At 39.3% G+C, this 13,619-nt stretch overlaps 1 pseudogene; it reads right to left on the bottom strand.

Moving 5' to 3' along the window:
• Positions 1 to 13,619, bottom strand: part of LOC118163310 — an 84,866-nt pseudogene that overhangs the window by 52,619 nt on the left and 18,628 nt on the right.

The following is a 13,619-nucleotide window of genomic DNA, read 5'->3' as shown; positions in this document are numbered from 1 at the left end:
ACAAACGAGGAGGCTCAGCACAGACTTTTCCTTCCCTTGCAGTCCTATAGGGGGCACCAGCGCGCCGCGGAGCAGCCTCTGCCCCTGGCCCGCAGCACTTGCCTGCCCAGAGACCCGCATGCTTTTTTTATAATTTTTTCATTAAAAAAAAAAACAAAAAAAACTTTTTTTTTTTTTTTAATCGCCCCTTCCCCCCCTTCTCCCCCCCCCCAAAAAAAAAAAAAAGTCACACTCCAGCCTGATCAGGAGCAATGAGGGAGTAGGTACCCAGATATTAAAGGTCTAAATGCGTTTGTCGTGTGGTTCCAAGGAAAATTTTCACCTTCTTGGTTGCTGATGCGAAGGAAAACTTGCAGCTTTTCTTTAGGTAGCCTGGACCGTGAACTGCAAAATCACAGCCTCACTTACTACAGCACTAGTATATATATTCAACTGTATCGGGAAGGGCTAAATAAATTCTGAACCTATAAAGGTCCTAAGCACTCCACAACTAAAGGATTCTGCAAAGATGAGAGTGCTATACATTACAATGACTTTTTTCTTTTTCAACGCACTTCTTTGCCTGAGAGACCTCTCTAAATTTGTCTGAAGGACCTGGGCTGTTACATGCCCCAAAAAAATACAGCTTCCAGCAGTGAGCTTGAACAAAATTGAGGACAAGTATGCAACAAGGGGTAAAAAAAAAACATTATTGTTATTATTATTATTATTATTATTTTCCTCCAGCTTATGCAGTTATTGATCTTTCAATGATCTCTGTTGCTTTCTTATAAGTCTGACAAGCTGGAGGCTCTGTACCTCGACCCCCTGGGCATCTTCAATGAGCCTCCTGTGGATGGAGCGCACGGCCTCCTGCAGCCACGGCCGAAGCCAGTCAATAGTGGCACAGCTCACAATAGCTGGGAACTTCTGAGCTGGGGCTCTCAGCATGCATCCGCCAGGGAGAAACACAGAATGATCTGCAGGGAGGAGGGAAGAAGAGAGGGAGAAAGGAATTACATGGAGAGTGGAGGCCTTCAAAGAAAGGCACGCAGTGAACCATGGCCCCGTGCCGATGCAAGCCATCTCACAGCTGAGGCTCTGAACCAATTTGGCAGCTAATAAATTCAGTCAGCTAGAATTTTACCTTGGGCAAATAGGTATTTACTCCTTTTCCACTGTATGTACACTGCATACTTACCATTTCAGCCCTGTCTCTCCATGTGGGGATAGTCGCTCAGTTTGATGTCTGTAAGTAGGAATGCAGCCCCACGCACGCACTGGCACGCAGACAGCCAGAAGGCACGCATTCTGATAGTCCCTCTGACGCAAAGCCAGCTCTTGGGTTCCTAAACCTATTCAAGCCACTTCCAGCCATTCTAACACACACTGCAACTCCATTAAAAGAATGTAAAGGAAATGAGATTAGGATCTTGGTTTCTATGTGACTGTTTAGGGGCCATTTTTTACAAAAGGGGAAAAGGATGCCCAAATGAGGCTAAAATAGTCAGAAAGGACTAAATCTGTATTTGGCTTATCCAAGGCAATTCACATTTAAGAAGGATTATTCCAGTCTCTCAGTTGTTATCTGTGGACCTACTTACTGCAGTTAGCACATGTTTTGCCCACTGTGTTTGCTTTTGGTTAATTAGCAAAATGACAGACATCAAGCTGTTAAGATAGGTCTGGACTGTTCTGTCTTAACACTGAAGTGTATAGGACTACTGTCTTATACACTGAATCCCATGAAATGAGATTTATTTATTGCAATGCAGGACTTCTCCAATCATACAGCATCAACATTGTTAATTTCAACACAAAATATACAAATGGTATCAGAGCAGATTATCGCTACCCCAACAACCACAAGAGGCAAGACAGTCCTGTTGGGCATACTAAGGAAGTGATTATTTGTTTATTTATTTATTTATTTCTACCTCTGGAGTAATCTGTAAGTGACATTGCATGTTAAGAGAAAACTATCTGGAAGAAAGCTAAGCCAGTATCTCACTGGGTTTTAAAGGAGTCAGAGAGAAAAAGTAGTGAGTATAGAATAACAGTGAAAAAAGCTTCTATGCATTCTTGAAAGAAAATGGAAAATATTTGCTACTATCTTGTAGTTTTTAAAATGCATCACTACACTAGAAAACACCAGACAATTTCTGCAATTAAGTTTTAGCTATGAGCAAGGATTATTAAGTTTCAGTAAAGCTAAGTCAAAATAATAAAATACTTTAGCTTTATGAAAACCCTCCCCACCCCCCCCACCCCCCCAGTCAGAATTTTTTTTCCTAGGAAATGTATAACTTTGTAAGGCTTGGATTTTATGCTGAATCATATGCAATATGCATTTTTATTTCCACTCTTTTTAGAAAAATCAATTGAGAAATGGCCTTTGGTCACAAGAACTGGTCAGTCTATATCTCACAGAAAATTTCTTTATCATGGTAGCATAAACTGAGTGGGATTTTGAGATTATTGAAAGCTTCAGATCAATGACACCATTTTCAGAAGCATAACAGCAAGAAAAACAGAAATGGTCCATTTCTGTTGGGAGTCACAGTGGAAACAGGAAAGGTAGAAGTGAGAAACAATCATAAGAGAAAGAAGAGATAGAAAGCTGAAAAAGGGTATGAGGAAGAAGCAAGAAAGGCAAACAGAAGTAATGATGGACTTCCATGTTGTGGCAGACTGGAAGAGAAATTATACAGACAAAAATTACATGGGGCATAAAATAGAGAAGAATTCACTGAAATCTTTACTGATGGGTGAACTATAAATATTAAACAAGTTAGAGCCCCACTGCACTGTGAGGTGTTCCACTTCTTAAATCCATTGTTCCACTTTTTAAATCCATTTGATTCTTTGTTTCTAAATGGAGGATATTCACTAGTCTCTTTTCAACGTGCTTACCAGTTTCCCATAGGTACAACAAGTCACAGAACATTTTTAATCTGTCTCATAAAACCAGATGTGGATGACTATTTCAAGTTAAAACAGAGTTTTGAATCTCCCTACCGATCTAGTTTATTGTCAGAGAAAAAATACCTCTCCAGGTGAGCCTAAAATTCTTCTAACTACAGGTGTTTTTCACATTGCCTAGAACGTATTTAAGAGTGGGTCAGCAAGAGAAACCAATGGTTTAAAATCAGTTGTGGCCTTTGACAAGAATTACAAGCATCAGTGCACATTCTCACATTTGAAAGGAGAATGTCCAATGCTGTCTTCTAGAGCCTTGGCAGAAATATAGCCTCTGGTCTATGCTCATGCAAAAAGACAATGGAGTCTGTGTTGTCCAGAGACAATACAAAGAGCAGCCACCCAGTCAGTAAAGTGGTCAGAGGTACAGAGAAGATTTTATCTACTTTGAATGTATTCAAGAGAAGCAAATTGCAGAAATATCCACACAGAAGTCCATTCTAGCAAAGTAATGAAAACTGTGCTAGAATTTTAGAAAGACCACCAAAAGAAGTTGGAACTTACAGCAAGATCTTATCATGCTGATCAGAGATAAGAACAAACAAGGAAGCAGTAATCAAAAAGATGCAAGAATAAATTGCCTCCACCCCAAAACTCTCAGTTAGAGAAGCAACGTAGATGAAGAATCTTCTAGGTCTGTTTCAGGATTCTCAAATACACTAGGCAAACCTTTGAACTTTCTGGAGTTTCTTCTCCGTTACACCATAAACCCTTTGATTAGACATTCTCATTCATGTCACCTTACTTTCTGATAAAATTCTAAATTCAGTTAGAGTATCAGGAAAATATTGAGAAATGTTCACGTTTACGGCACCCCATTTTCTGCTCTCATTCCTCTAGCAGCTACCTTCTGAGATCTGTATACCACTGTTGATACGGTAGCAACAGTAGCGGAGAGCCTAGAGATATCTGTCCCCCCTTTAATGTTCTTCTTACAAGTGCCCTTGCTGTAGCCGTGGTGCCAAACAATATATCACACCTTCAAAGCTGCAAAACACACACGCTTGCTGGAAGTTATCTTTTCCACCCTCCTACACTGCTCACATTGCTCATATTTGGACTTAACCCTCTAAGTATTGGACTGCAAGAAAAGTCCAAATCAAAGTTTGGGGCTGTTTGCCAAACAGCAATGATTATTTAACATTTTCCTTAATTTTGTGCTTACATAACACTTTATGCTTCCTAAATATCAAACACAATTGTTTGTATGAATGATTACTATTCATGCTCTATTTACATCAGTCTTATGTTGAGCTTTAGGGGAGAAGTTACTTTCTTTAATGTCATTTGATGGGAGTGATTTAAAAGATCTAGTACCTATAAGGAGCTGCATTAAGTTATATACACTGCGGTTCCATGAGAAGATAATAGTGGCATTTCAGGATTGCTTACTAACTTTCTGCTAGTCTCTAAATGTCAGATTTAGTAAATCATACCCAGAATCCATCTGTTTGCTCCTTGATCTTGGCCACACCACCAAAAAAAAACTTTAAAGTTTTAGAGTACATTATAGCAGTATGTTCTAATCATTATTCTAATCTCATGCTTATCCAGCACTAGGGCTCATGTGGATTACCACAGGCTCTCAACACTTCCGTAACAAATGAGTAAGGAACAGTGTGTAAACTGACTGATGAGTGAAGGCAGACGGGAGAAAAATGGATGAAATGTCTAGCAAAAGCTGGTAAACATAACAAGTGAATCATTTTCATGCAGGCAACCAAGATATAAAAATTACAGTGAGGGTATCTCATACAGTAATAGAAAGGCTTAAGAAGTTCTCCAAGGCAAATCCATTCCTTTCTTGTAAAGAAATATGGATTGAAAGGTACAACACAAGTCTTTCATATGACATTTTTAAGACTTAAATTGGCACAATTGTATAACAAAGACCATCAGTGTGGAAGGAGTATTACAGATGTCACTGTATTACTCAGCTCAGCCTCTTCCTGCTGTTCTCAGATACGTGAGCTCTCTAGGTTCACTTAGTGCTTCAAACAAAGCAGGACAGATAACTGTATCTTAATACTAACAAACTAAAGAGAGCCACAGCACAGGCTTGACCATTGATATTATAGAGCCCATTCCGTTTAAGTGTCAGCACACTCACTTGCATGGTTTTGTTACCTGGGAAACTACATGGTGCTGTGGCAGGAGTAAAGAGTTGTACAGAGTAGGCATCATCCATAGCTGCCTCTGCAATGACACCACCATTTTGTGAGCAGAGCAAGGGAAAATCTGTGTCAGGTGGATGCCAACCATGTCGTGACACTAGTCTTCAGCATCACAAAATGGACTTCAAATTTACTAACATAGATATATCCTTAAAAATCAGTTCTCCAGAGCACTCAAGATGTAAAGGCCGACATCCAAATAAATAAATAATTAAAAAAAATCTTGTAACTTTTCATGGAGCTTCTTCCTGATCCACCTGCCTCCTTGGTGGCAACTGGTTCATAACTTCAGAAATTATTTGGGAAGTGGGATTGATCAAGTGTTAGACAATACCATCTCTTGTGCACTTACTTCCCCATGAATCAGACAAAAATAATCATGTCTGGACTAATATTAGTTTAACACAGAACCAGAATCCCTAAAAACATATATCTCTGGCTGGAATTAAAGCATTCAAGTTGATAGACATTTATCCCATTGAAGAAACAACCATGACAGCTGGCCAAAAGCCAGGCCATGTTGGGGCTGCACAAGTGCCTCTCTGCGCCACAGATGAAAGATGTTGTCAGTTGTGAAACAGACCAGAAGAAAAAGCTAATATGCCCTGATGTAAGAGGATTTGGAAATTAAGATAATGATTTAAAAGAAAGGTATTAGTAACAGCATAGACAAGATTACCTGTGGTGATGTGATGCAGGGTATCTGCCTATGTTTTATATTAATTCTGGGTGAAGCATGAAACTTCTGGACTGCTGAGTCCCTTAGAAAATATGGGCCCAGCCTAATACTAACAGGACTGTGCAAGGAGGAGAACACGATACGGATGTGATGGCTGAAGTAGTTCAGCCCAGTTTGCGTATTGGAAATGCACTGGAGAAATGGCATTCCCCAAAACAGGAAAAAAAAAATAGTTCTTTTTGTTGGGACTTCACAGCAGCCAGAACTAAGAGACCATAAACTTAGAAACATGAGAAAGACAGTCAATGAGGAAACCTGTTCAAGAAAGGGAAAAAAAGCATTTGTAGAGACCATCAGTTCATGAAGAAAACTGGCTACACAGAGATTGAGTAACTGAGACTCAGAAAAAAAAGCCATATAGTATGTAGAGTTTATAATATATAATAATGTTTAAGAGCATTGAGGAAACCAAGAGAACTATTAAGAAATGTAGAACTCAGAAAAGTAAAGACCTGAAGAAGCAACTATTTCTCAAGGGCATGGATATGAGGCAAGAACAGCTAATCCTTGCTGTCCTTTGAACTCCATTTGATTTGGTTATTCTTTTGGTTTTGGCAACCTTTCAGCTTTTTCCCAAAACTGGGACCAGGCCTAAACACCTTGGACCTCACATGTCCTATAGAAACATAATTCTTAAATATAAACTTTATGGTAAGCATACTCTTTCCAGCATTTCATCCTTGCCTTTTTTCTATAGAAATTTTAGTAACTTGCAGAGTATTTGAGAGGCTACTGCACAGAGATGTGGGATATTAAAAAAAAGTGGACCTCCAGCAAACTTTGAGCCTTAGAAACTTGTTAGCCTATGCAGTGGCATACCTTAGGTCTGTCAGTACATTACCACTTACAGTGTTTAGCCATCAGCAGTGTTCGCCTAAGGAGTATTCTTATTTTTAATTGATTTCATCGTTCATCACCAAAGCTGTTGAAATCCTCAGGTGCATATGCATCCCTGCACACACTTCAGCTGTGGACCCACGTTTTCTAATGGTGCAATCCACTGTCTTCAACTGACATGCTTCCTACTTATGCTGACATAAATTTACACCTACATAAATGGCACATTCTCAGTATGTTAATAGCAGAATCGACTGTAACTTCTAGACTGAAAACAATCAAACAAAAACAATACAAAACCAAAGAGGTATGGTGGTCCAAATAATGACATTGTATAGCATTGTATAGTTTGGATTCTTGAGCTGGGTTCTGTGTAGATTAGCACAGGATCCTGATTTTTTTTTTTTTTTTTTTTTAATGAAATGGGAAAACGAGACTATATCACTTCACTAAGGTTCAATATTCTGAAACTGTCTAATTTCTCCCCTTTTGTTCTCTTCCATGTTTTACTGGTCTTTTTCTTCAAACCCAGGGAAAGTAGGAGGCAGGAGGTCACCCAGCACTAACTAAAAGTCCATACAGATATCTGCCAGTGTGTTAACTCATGAAATTTATGTCTCCTTTAGTACTACAATGTGTCTACTTTGCTTCCTTGCAATATGAATAGATATCTCCTGTTCTTGCCTCCAGAAGTGCTAATTTGCACAGTGGGTGGACTGGTGAAATGGTTGCAAGGTAAAAGGCATTTGAAAGCTGGCTTTCAAAAAGCTCTTAAAAAGAAAAAAAATGAGAGAAAAAATGTAGGGGGGGATAAGGAAAACACAAAGGGAAAGAAATGGGGAAGAAGAAAATGAAGAGATATTAGACACCATATTTTTCCAGTCCTTTCTTTAAAAATGTACACAAATGCAATGGTCATGAAAATAGACAAATAGTACTGACTAGAAACAGAAATACTTAGGGTAAGCACATCTATTGATCTTGTCACTGAAGTCCAGAAAAGTAAAAACATTATGAATACGTCAGACAAAATATGTCCCACTAGACAATTCCACTGGCTTTTAAGTTCTATAACTTAAAATAAATTTGTTGAGGGACAGAGGTGATGGGAACAAAAGTAGACATAGGAGGGAACATCAGCAAAACTGAAGCAAGAAAGAAAAAAGAAGATGAGCAGAAAAAAAAAAAAAAAAAAAAAGAGGGAGAAAGAGGTATATTATAACCACTTTAACCTCACAATAACCGCTTTAACCTCACGAAGTTCAACAAGAAGTACCCAAGAAGTACCTCCAGCAGTTTTATTTGGTGTCTGTCAATCCTAGGTCTGGGACTTCTTTTCAGACTCCTGCAATTATGCCCTCCACATCTTCATCACTGAACAGTCTGGAACCTCTCCTGTGAAAAGTCAAAGGGGAAGTTAGGAGACGCCTTACACAATACACCCAGAGAAATAATCTACAAGGTATTTAGCTTGAAGGGGTTGTGGCATGTAACTAGAGATATGTTATGATGATAGATCAAGTAACAAAACGTTTTCCCTCCTGTTCCCCTTACCTTTTCACCTAAAGAGAAAAAAATCCTTTTTAAGTGAGAAGAAACAGCATTGTTTCAAAAAAGGCAAAAATACTTGCCAATAGGAAATTCACCTACTAATTTTTATTTATTTATTTATTTATTTTCTCCCCTTCAGGCTGTAAAAAATGTTTTCCAGTTTGGTTGCAAAAAAAAAAAAAAAAAAAAAAAAATAGCAGTTAAAACCCTTCAAGATGCTCTTTAACTGCATAACATTTTTTCTTCCCTTCTCCACATCCTCATATTCAGAATCCAGATTTTCTTATTTTCAAAAGATGGGTGACACTACATTACTGTCTGTTACACCCATACAGTCACAAGGAAATTGCTTAAAGTTAGTGAAATCATACCAAAGAAAACATGATATTAAGTGAAAGAGATTCCCATCTCTCCCAAATAAATACACTTATGCATGGTAAACCTTAGCAATTTGTCTCAGGCTATGTTTTCTTAAGCAGGTTAGACTCAATGCTCAAGCTGGCTGGATTGATCTGGTTTCTCTGAAGGCTTCCCTTACAAATACCTGAAAGAAATAATCCCTTCAAAGTTCAGTGAAACCACAGATAATTTGTCTTTGGAGAAGATCTTTCGAGAAGTGTGTTGGTCTAATCACTTGATGCCAACAAATCATTAATCAGCACAAGAAAGCATTCATCTGGAACCTGGGCATCTGTCAGCAAAAACACTGTGGGCATGTTCTTGGCACCAGCGTTGATGTACAAACTGGCAAGATCTACCTGTAAGGAAAGGAGGCAATCATTCATGTTCTGTTAAAGCGTTGATACAGAGAAAGTGTGAAATGCATGTTAGTGAATGGCAATGCCTTGCTGATTTCTTCCTTTTTTTCAGTTTGTTTACATATTGCTAATTTGCTGCATAACATCCAAAGTGAAAGGCGGCTTGCCTCTGTCCTCTGTATCTACTAACAACATTGAGGTTTTGACACAACTGGTGAAGATAAGAACAGGCCACTAATAAAGGAAATCCTCCCATGAATATTCTAAAAATGGATATCACAGCCCTACTATGATGAAGGTCTTTTTTTTTTTTTTTTTTTTTTTTTTTTTTTTTTTTTAATGAGAAAGCTCTCCTAAATAAATTTACTTAAAGGCTGAGCAGTGAGCTGCTACTTTTTCTGTCAAAGCACATGGGTGCTCCAGAGAGGGACATGGTACCATTGTGTTAGCAGCTGCACAAACATATAATCAAAGGTTGGAAAGATCTCCATGGTCATCTGGTCTAACTCTCCCCCTACCACCAATGTCACCCACTAAACCATGTCCCTAAGCACCACATCCAACTTTTCCTTAAACCCCCCAGGGACAGTGACGCCATCACTTACCTGGACAACTCGTTCCAATGCCTGACTACTCCTTCTGAGAAGAAATTTATCCTAATTTCCAACCTAAACCTCCCCTGGCACAACTTGAGGCCATTCCTTCAAGTCCTATCACTAGTTATCTGCAAGAAGAGGCTGACCCCCAGCTCCCCACACCTTCCTTTCAGGCAGCTGTAGAGAGTAATAAGGTCTCCCCTGAGCTTCCTCTTCTCCAGACTAAACAACCCCAGTTCCCTCACACATTCCTCACAGGACTTGTGCTCCAGGCCCTTCACCAGCTTCGTAGCCCTTTTCTGGACACACTCCAGTGCCTCAATGTCCTGCTTGTAGTGAGGGGCCCAAAGTTGAACACAGTACTTGAGGTGTGGCCTCACCAGACAGAGAACAGGGGGATGATCACCTCCCTGCTCCTGCTGGCTACACTATTCCTGACACAAGCCAGGATGCCATTGGCCTTCTTGGCCACCTCGGCAGACTGCTGACTCATGTTCAGGAGAGCATCAATCAGCACCCCCAGATTCTTTTCCTCTGCACAGCTTTCAAGCCACTCCCCCCCCAAGGCTGTAGCGCTTCATGGGGTTGTTGTGACCAAAGTGCAGGAGCTGGCACTTAGCTCTGTTGAACCTCATCCCATTGGCCTTTGCCCATCAACCCATCCTGTCCAGATCCCTCTGCAGGGCCTTCCTAAAATCCAGCAGACTGACACTTCCCCCTAGCTTGGTGTCATCTGCAAACTTACTGAGAGCACACTCAATTCCCTTATCCACATAATCAGTAAAGATATTAAAGAGGATGGGCCCCAACACCAACCCCAGGGGAACACCATTTGTGACCAGTCACCAGCTGGATTTCACTCTGTTCACCACCTCTCTAGGCCTGGCTGTACAGCCAGTTTTTAACCCAGCAAAGAATATACCTCTCCAAGCCATGGGCTGCCAGGTTCTCCAGGAGAATACTATGGGAGACGACGTCAAAGGCTTCGCTGAAGTCTAGGTAGACTACATCAACAGTCTTCTTCTCACCCAGAAGGTGGGTTACCTTGTCATAGAAGGAGATGAGGTTGGTCAGGCAGGATTTGCCCATGCTGGTCCCTCCATCAGTCTTGATGGAGTGCAATTACTTTTGAAATAAAAATAAGGTCAATGCTGTCTGATATGAATATATTGCCACATGACCTAGCAGAGAGCAAATCCTTAGTTTTTTTAGCACAGCATTATAAGTTTCTCACTCAGAAACAGCACAGAGGGAGTGATGACTTGTGCCTACACCTTGCACTGCATATCATTTGCCCTGGGAAGGAGGGCATACTTCAGAGACCATGTAAGGTACTGAAGAATAGTCACCACTTTGACAAAACAGAACAGTGCATACCTTCCATCTCTGAAAGCTGATGTCTCAGGCTGCAAGGCTAACATATAGCATCTGTGGAGACTACCATGCACAAAATTTGGCCATAATCATATCCTCATTCAGCCTTGTCTGAGATTTAGACCTCATTCAGCCTTGTCTGAGATTTAGAAGCATTTATTATTGTACACATTGAGTGAAGAGGAAGAAAACATTTTGCTCCTTCCATGTTTGCTCACATAGATAAGGCTCAGCCTTGCAAAGCCCTGAGGCCTATTAGCCTGATAAAGCACCTCATTCTACTAACCTTCCTTATCTTTGCATGAGCAGTTTCACTGATTAAATGATTTGCATGCAACAGGGACAAAATTTTGCCGTGTGCGTTCACCCAAAGCAGTTTTATTCACTAAATCAATACACGTGCAAAAATTAGAAGCAAGCATTTAATTTTAAATACCAGAATTTCAAACACATCTTAGTAGCACGTGATATATCTGTATCTTGGAGGAAGTGAAGAAACTACCAAATTTCTGTGAAACACATAAACAGACATCAAGATATCTTTGACCACCCCATTTTTCAGAGATAAAGAAAATAGGAGGCACAGTTGAAAACCACATGAACCATAGGATTTTTTAATGTGAACTATACTGCCTCACCTGTGATTTTATCAAGCATGTGCAATAACAAAGCAACACATTATTGAAGTAGTTAACTCTCAACAGACTCAAATAATATCTATTAGTTTACCCTCAGGTCCTGGATCCTAGTCTTTCTGCAGTTTCATTTGGAAGATCTCCAGGGATTAGATGTATGCTGCCAGCCCTGACAGGCTTTGTTTACCACTACAACCTACTCCAGCCAGAAGTACGTAACCCAGGGACTTCCAGAATATGACTGATCTGGCAGCTGATGACAAAAAGTAGTAACATAACGTAGACTTCAGCAAAGCTAGCTGCAAACTTTCTCAGCTTCTTTTTACCACATTTAATTGAATGTGCCTACTTTTGTACCAATGTGCTCCTGACACCCAAAGGTACATTATGTCCATGTCAGCATTCTGTTTCTTTCCAATATGTGAGCAAGCAGAAGAGATGCTTTCCTTGGTCAAATGTTGAAGGTAACTGTAGTGCTTTACAATGACCAGAGCTTCATTCTTTACACTGAGCTGCTCTAAAGCATCATTCCAAGATCTTGACAGATTCTGACCTGCTTCAGAATAAAGCCCTAGTTATCTTCAGACTAAAAACCTAGTTAACTTGAAGGTTCAGTTGGCTGGGTTCTAGGAACGCATGAGAATTCCATGTGTGTGTGTGTATGGATGTCAACCTCATCATTCTCTTTATATTTCATGCCCTGAAAAAAATAATTCTGTCCACCCCCCAAAAAATGATGAAAACATTTGTAAATAAGTAAATACAAAGATAATGTACATAATCTTGATGAACCTAATAGGGAGGTAGAAACCTGTTCAACCAAAATATTACTGGAAGGCAATTCTCTCTGACCTCATGGTAGAATCTTGTCAGCCTTACTCATTATTTCACAATAGAACCATGAAAATAAATGATAAAAGGTGGGAAAAACAAAACAAAACAAAACAAAACAAAAAAACACAACTTTACAGGATTTAATTTCACGTTTACTCTTCAGGGACTGCCAAGCTGTAAAGCTAATACACGGTGACACTTCGTTTTCCAAACTGGGATACTACCCTCAGTCACTAGACTTCAGAGAATAAAATAATGGCTTACCAACCAAGCAAAACTGGTGATACCTGAGAAGGCTTCTGTCTGAAATGCTGATGATTATTACATCAACCTCTAATCTGCAGAACAAGATCTACAGTCCCTATGAAAGATCCATACGATTATCTTTGTAATTTAATCTCTTTTTTAATCCTCTTGGATAGAAACTACAATAGACTGCTTTGTCAAGAGTGCCTTCTCTTATATAGTTCCTGCCTGAATATGTGCAAAGTGAAAAACAACGACATTGAAATTCTAGTCCAACTCAATAGTAAAAGCTTCCATGTTAAATGATTTGTCACTGCAAATAATAGAAAATGCTTTAACAAAACTAAGCTCTGCCAGCATGGGCCTCTCTCTCCTTCTGGAAATCATTGATAATATATATAACTAGAAATACTGAATGTGTTGAAGAAGGTTTATAAATAATGACAAGGAGCAACAATGATGTCTGTGACTCACCGATTCAGTAAAATCTTCACAATCTCCTGAAAATAGGCTGTTTTTCTTCAGCCCAGGAAAACAAAGCAAATGTACTTCTGAACTTTTCAGAAACAGAAAGTGCTATTTTGGGCCATGGTGACATTAAGATAGTACCCAACATGAGAAAAAGTACATTAAATTGAGATAAGGTAAGAAAGCATATGAAAAAATCTACAGGTGAAAAAAAAATATGATTACACTTAGAAGTTTGGGCTGGATCTAAAACATACAAGGATAAGTAGCTTAGGGCCTGCCATGCAGTGGTATCATTCAGTGCCTATATGTTTAAGGTATATTCTTACTTGTTCTTTTTTTCAATTAATCTAATTTTAAAAGCATTTTATATAAACTATAAAATATTTAAATATTTTATATATATAATATTTGTATAAATATTACTTTTCTTATAAAGGCCAATTACT

This window comes from Oxyura jamaicensis, chromosome 2, assembly GCF_011077185.1.
Source record: "Oxyura jamaicensis isolate SHBP4307 breed ruddy duck chromosome 2, BPBGC_Ojam_1.0, whole genome shotgun sequence".
Lineage (NCBI taxonomy): Eukaryota > Metazoa > Chordata > Aves > Anseriformes > Anatidae > Oxyura > Oxyura jamaicensis.
This window is presented reverse-complemented; position numbering and strand designations above follow the sequence as displayed.